Source organism: Triticum aestivum, chromosome 7D (assembly GCF_018294505.1).
Source record: "Triticum aestivum cultivar Chinese Spring chromosome 7D, IWGSC CS RefSeq v2.1, whole genome shotgun sequence".
Classification (NCBI taxonomy): Eukaryota; Viridiplantae; Streptophyta; class Magnoliopsida; order Poales; family Poaceae; genus Triticum; species Triticum aestivum.
The window spans coordinates 574,729,810-574,737,004 of NC_057814.1; the positions used below are offsets into that span (position 1 = coordinate 574,729,810).

General features: G+C 45.2%; 1 pseudogene; it reads left to right on the forward strand.

Moving 5' to 3' along the window:
- The first annotated feature begins 5,697 nt into the window (after positions 1–5,697).
- On the forward strand, positions 5,698–6,990 carry LOC123164241 (ubiquitin-like; annotated as a pseudogene).
- Positions 6,991–7,195: the final 205 nt, after the last annotated feature.

Genomic DNA, 7,195 nt, shown 5'->3' on the forward strand with positions numbered 1-7,195 from the left:
CGACCAAAGGAGGTGAGTTCTAAACTGGGATAAGGTCGCTGCTACATGACTGTTGTACAAGGACTACTTCCAACCCGGGTCAACATTCCCTGAAATATTTTTTTGTCGATGCTTTCGTATGTTGTATGGTGCTGAGTTGGCCGACTAAAATGTGACATGTTCAACAGTTAAGCGTGAGGGATATGTGCATGTTGAAATGGATGTGTGGCCACACAAAGAAGGACCGAATCCGGAATGATGATATTATAGAGTTGGGGTAGCACCGATTGAGGAGGAGCTTGTCCAAAATTGTCTGAGATGGTTCGGGCATATTCTGCGTAGGCCTCCAGAAGCTCCAGTACATAGAGGATGGCTAAAACATGCTGATAATATCAAGAGAGGTTGGGTATAGCGAGCTTGACATGGGAGGAGTCAGTAAAGAGAGATCTGAAGGAATAGAGTATCACCAAAGAACTAGCCATAGACATGTGTGCATGGAAGCTTGTTATCCATGTGCCAGAACCATGAGTTGGTTGTCAGATCTTATGGGCTTTACCTCTAGCCTATCCACCTTGTTTGGGACTAAAGGCTCGTGCAAACCGTTGTTCTTGTGTGGGGGGGGGGGGGGGAGGGAGTGGAGGCACATGATCCATATCCCAGTCTCAAGAAGGATTGTCATGGAAAACTCTCGTTCTTCCCTTTCGTCGAAATGCACGGGTGCTCTAAGGATGTTTGCATTAGGTACCGTCATCGATGTCGTTGGTGAGATGGTCCAGATGGGGGAGTGCACATGCCCTGATCTCTCTCTGTGGTGAAGGTGTTTGGAGCGAGAGAACCAATTGGGCAAGATACAGAAAGGTTGATGGCTATTGGAGCTACAAGAGGTTTTCCAGCTATGCTCGGTTCAGTTGATTGCATGCATTGGCAATGGAAGAACTGCCCCAAATGTTTATGCGGGATGTATCAAGGTCACACCAAAGAGGTCATCATCGTACTAGAAGTATTGGCATCAACGGACTTATGGATTGGCATACTTTCTTTGGCATTCATGGTTCTCACAATGACATCAATGTGCTCCAACAATCTCCGTTGTTTATGAGACTGACGGGGATGCCCTGCCATGCAGCTACACCATCAATGGGCACAATTACAACATGGGGTACTACCTTGTCAATGGTGTCTATCCTTAGTGGGGCGTTTGTGAAGACCATATCTGACCCCCATGGCAACAAACAATGGCACTTTGCGCAACAATGCATGCAAGAAGTAGCTAGGAAGGATGTGGAGAGCGTATTCAGAGTGCTCCAAGATTGTTGACGTATTGTTCAGGGAGCTACAACAATGTGAGAATCTGAGACTTTATGGCAGCTGATGACATGTTGTGTCATTTTACACAATACGATTGTTGAGTATGAGGGTGAAGGGGTAGTCCGAACGCATAATTTTGTGAAGCCCAGAGTACAAGTCCACCTCCAGGAACAAGATGCAAAGCATACTATGAACTTTCTAGAGATGCTTCGGAATCTTCGAGATCAAAAGGTGCACGTGCAACTACTCAATGAACTTGTGGAGCATATGTGAGTCCACAATGAAAAACCAAGAAATTTAATGTTTGAAATTGTGCACTTGGAATAAATTTTATGTTCGAACGATGTATTAAGCTTTAGAGAACGCTGTTGTGACCTGTGAGTGTCATATTTCCCTGCGATACGGGCCCACTTTGGAAAAAAACAATGGATATCTCCCGGGGATTTGTTCCCAGGGTTCTTAGATTTTCTAGTGATTCATCAAATGGAAAGAAATGAAAAAAAGTTTGGCTTTGTGCTTTTGATTCTGCTCCTAGTGTCGTGGTTGAATTATTGTTAGGTTGTGGTGCTCCCATAGTCCCATGTCTATCTTTCTATTCTATTTTTACGTTCATGTTATTGAATTTTTAGAGGTTCTTGCAGTTTTTTCAGTAAAGGGCACATTTTTATTAACTCAAAGTGAAGCATTAAGGAAACTAGAGAATACCCAGTGCGGTGTTGTTGGAATAAGTTGATGAAAATTGGGTTGAGAATATGACAACCAAAATTAAATATGCATATGTCTTTCTATATATGATTATGTATAGTTGTAAAATTATTAATGAATATAAGTTGAATGTTGTGGTGGGTCTTTTTCCCATGCATAATTTTTTTAGGGGAAGGCCATCATGGCTAGCTTTATTAAATCAAATAACGCTTACATCGTCTGCTAATAGTTCAGAAATAAAAGTGGGCGGTGAGTCCAACCACAAGTTTGGTGGATCAACACGGCCATTTTGCGCTAGCACATGAGCTACTTTATTAGAGTCCCGATTACAATGCTCTAAAATGACATTCCCAACATCAACTAGTAGTAACATGCAATCTTCTAGGATTGGCGCTGCGATCATCGAATGCCCCAAGTTTTGTTGTAGAGCCTCCACAAGAATTAGGCTATCTGTTTGAACACGAACAAAATTACAACCAGCTGTGTTTGCGAGTTTGAGACCCTCCCGTAGAGCTGCAGCCTCAGCCGACAACACATCAGCTACATAATCAAGTTTTGTCGTCGCAGCTCCAATGAATAAGCCCCTATAATCCTGCAGGATTGCTCCCCTGTATGATCCTCTTCTGAAAAAGCAGCATCCACATTCAAAGCTACTTGGTTCTGGAGTGGTTTCTTCCATCAATCGACACGAGGGGTCACCAACGGTTTACAGGCTGCACGTACATAAATCAAAAACAAGGATTGTATTGCCTGGCCTGTTCGTTCCGGGGATTGAACCTCTTCTTGGCGAGCGATACATCTTCTCTGCCACCAAAGGTACCAACTCGTAACAGCTATAAGCTCTGGTAGTTGGACGACATCCATGTACTTTGTATTGTGAGCCTGGTCAATTTCCAGTATCTCTGCCCCCGAGCGATACGGCAGTGCAACTGTCCTTATTATTTCATGTAGCTCAAGGCCTCTCCACACTTCCTGAGCTCGTTCACATTTGAAAAGCAAGTGGGTTGTGTCTTCCGCATGAGTTGAACAAATCGGGCATTGTGATGACTGAGAAATATGTCTATTTGCTAGTACACAGCAGCATGAAATGGCATCATGTAAACTTCTCCAAATAAAAACTTTTACCTTGCCTGGCACCTTCAAATTCCATAGCTTCTTCCAAACTGGGTGTGGTGTGGAACCTTGTGCGCCCATTAAATCTGCATTGTTTAACTCATGGCTTTCCTCATTGACGGTAGTACGCTGACCGGACAGAAAATACACCAGATTTTGTAAGATGCCATGCAACAAAGTCATCGGTATACTGTTGGAACAGAGGGATCTGCAATATCCTTTCCGGTAGTAGGGTCTATGAGTTCATTCACCGTAGTGAGAACACAATTATCCCGCACTGTAATTATCTTCCTTGAGGGACTGCTTGGTATCCAACAATCGTCCCAAATATTAATTTTGAGTCCATTACCAACTCTCCAAATACATCCTTTCTTGAAAGTCTGGATCTTGGACCAAATACTTTGTCATGCGTAGGATGATCCCTTCTTTAGAGCATAATTAAACAAATCACCGGAAGGGTAGTATTTTGATCTGAGAACCTTGGCACACAAAGAGTCATAATTATCAATCGGACGCCAACATTGCTTAGCAAGCATAGCCAAGTTAAAACTGCGTATGTCATGGAAACCCATACCGCCCCAACTCTTAGGGACACACATCTTCCATCATGCAAACCAATGTAATTTACGTTGGTCCTCTCCGTCACCCCACCAGAAATGCGATATATAGTATCAGTGATCCCCTTACAAATTTTCTTCGGGAATTTAAATACACCCATCACGTATGTTGGGATGGCTTGAGCCACTGCTTTTATTAAAGCCTCTTTTCCTCCATAAGACAACTGTCGTTCCTTCCACCCATTCACTAATTCCTGTATTCTTTCAATAAGATGTTTGAAACAATCTACTCGATCAACACCAATCATTGAGGGCAACCCCAATTATTTATCAGATAACGACTCAGTCATGATATCAAGAATTTGGCACACATCTACCTTATCATCAATGTTTGTATTTGGGCTGAAGTATATTGAGGATTTTGCAGCACTAACCATTTGACCAGTTTGTATTTTTCCCATGCATAATGGCATGTTGAGGTAGGCCTTATTTCATTTATAATTGTATGGTTAAGTGGCATGCTTGCATATTGAGATAAATAAGTTAGTGGGGATGACTCTCTTAGATATGTAGGATACAAAACACAATGAGTAAACACCCGGACTCTGCATAACTAAGATGCACACAACCAACATCAACACACATGCAAAAGATCACACTGGAAAAAACAAAGCCAAAGAAGGCCGAAGCTATGCCTAGGCGGATTGAAAAAAAAGTAACGATGATCCACGTTGAACCCAATGAAGAAGATGAAGACACACACGATCCGGACATCATAACCACACGAACTGGAAATTTTGCACACACCAGGCACACAACTGTCGTTCACGGAGCCAGGAACATCTGTATGATCCCATTCGTAGCACAAACTAGCAATAAGAAATTGCACCGTCAAAATCTCAAATTGGAGACGCTCTGACAATAGACCTCAAACACAAGTGAATATCATATATAAATCCGGGCATGGCCGCCGCCGCTTGGACGAAACACCACGAGCCATCACTGCACGCCATAGTTGTGACCTGCTACCACTAGCAGACCTCTAGAATGTCCCGACCAACCACATCGGCACTGCCACCGTGCACCTCCTCCGCGTCGCCACACCACTATGGTCTATGGTGGACCACCGAAACTTGCTACCATCTTCACGTCTTAGCCACCCAAGTGAGGGCCCTAGAGAGGCCGACTGCAACTCATGCCTCGCCAAGAACCATAGTTCCCACCAGCTAGCACCAACACCAAAACGATTCCCCTGAGAGGGTAGCACGACAAATGTGACAGTCTCAAGGATCTAGGGTTTCCCCTAAAGTACAAGGACTAGGAGGACATCTGACGCCTTCATGAAGGTAATGACACTCACAAGTGTCACGTCTTTCGCTGACGTTCTCACCTTCCAATCCCAAGTCGGCTGGTCCACCAAACCCACCGTCGATGCCTAGCATGTCACCTCTGAGGAGACTAGACGCCATCGGCCTAACCACCAGCATCGATGACCATCACAACCATCCTCGTGCACCGAGAATAGCTGACGGATCATCACCTAGGGCCGCTGCCCTAGAAAACGAGACATGAGCCCATCGGGATCCCATCGGCCACCGTCTAGCGCACCCAGCCGTCGGATAGCAGACCGCTCCGAGCCGCCACCCATGCAGCCAGAAGAGGTTGAGGTCGTTGGATGCCATGCATGCCTAGAGACACCCAAGCCAGATCTAAGCAGGGTGGCCCTAATCCGTATGTGTGGACGCCATCCATCGCAGGCAGAGTCCCAGATCGTCAAGAGCCTATGTATCAGAGCAGGGAAGCCTTGACCCGCCACAACTTACCCTAGAGTCGAATGTATATTTGTATAATCCAGTTTTTATTTTGAGGAGATATTATATTGCTGTAAAACAAAAGGGACTATCACGCCCAAAAGTATATTCGCGAAACGTCGAGATGCTTCTGCCGATCTCCTCATCAAGAATCACATGGAAATAATGTCTCCGGAGACTGCGCGGTGGGGCCAGGCTCCGCACCGCCTTCAGTTTTTGTTCGCACCTGGATAGTCGGTCGATCCCGGCAAACGCGTGGCGTAACCGAGCCGGCCTCGTTCCAATCTATAAATACACCGCACCCGATCGACAATCCTTCAACCAATCCACCAGACCCCCTGATTCCGATCGAAAACATCGCCGCAATCCTCCGTCAAGGTATGCGCCCTCGCGATCCCCCTCTGCTGCCTTTTCGATTCTCGGTTAGCTTCATGTTAAATTTCGTAGATTGATCTAGCATCCTAACCTTGTGATTTAACTGTCGATCAGTTATCTTGTTCTCTGGTCTGATCCATCAGCGTTGAACCATCTGTCGTCAATCAGTCGATAGTACTACTGCTTATTCTTGCTTGTACGTTGAAACCAACTTGTTGATCTTTTAGTGTTGAACCATCATCACATGGGGTTTGTAGATTGCAACTTACAGTTGATCCATGTTAATATACGTCGACCCCAAAACTTTCTCCCATGCTATTCTGATTCGTCTCATCTTTGCGTTGCTCTTCCAATGGCCCTTAGCACAATCTGCTTGATCTATTATGTCACGTTGTGATGTGATTACTATTTATTGGATTTTATTTAAACATTGAAGATAAACCACAAGAGTTAGATTAGAACTTCCTCTTCCATGTTTTGATTCCGTGGTTGCTAGTCAAACTGCTTCCTTTCCACTTCCATGACTGTATGTTCCCATATATACATGGTGGCTTACCCTTTGATTTGCAAATTACAATGATGCAGATGCAGATCTTCGTGAAGACCCTCACCGGCAAGACTATCACTCTCGAGGTGGAGTCCTCCGACACCATCGACAATGTTAAGGCGAAGATTCAAGACAAGGAGGGCATCCCGCCGGACCAGCAGCGTCTGATCTTCGCAGGCAAGCAGCTCGAGGACGGCCGTACTCTTGCTGATTACAACATTCAGAAGGAGTCCACCCTGCACCTGGTGCTCCGCCTCCGTGGTGGCCAGTGATTTCTTTGGAAAATCGTTTCACGGGTCCTGGTAGTCGTCTCTTGCAAGCAGCTCGAGGACGGCCGTACTCTTGCTGTTTACAACATTCAGAAGGAGTCCACCCTGCACCTGGTGCTCCGCCTCCGTGGTGGCCAGTGATTTCTTTGGAAAATCGTTTCACGGGTCCTGGTAGTCGTCTCTATGGTTATGTGTGAGTCGTCATCGTGTGTTACTGTTGTCAGTGTCTTAGTCCCGTATTTTGTGTGCGAACATCTGTTGCTGCTGTGTAGCAGTGTGGTCTCTGTTATATGTTTTAAGTGGGAGTGTGGAACTTAATCTTCTTACTCCGTGATTGTGGTTTCTCAAATTCGTCAAATGACCGGAGGTTCAGATGGTAACATGATTCGTCCTTGCTGAAGGTGGTTCATGCGGCCAGAGGTCAGCAGCAGTTAGTTCCTTGGAATGTTGGGACTCCGCCGTCATTAGTTTCCTTTCACTTTAGATACTCCCTCTGTTCATTTTTGTAAGACGTTTTACACAGCTGAAATT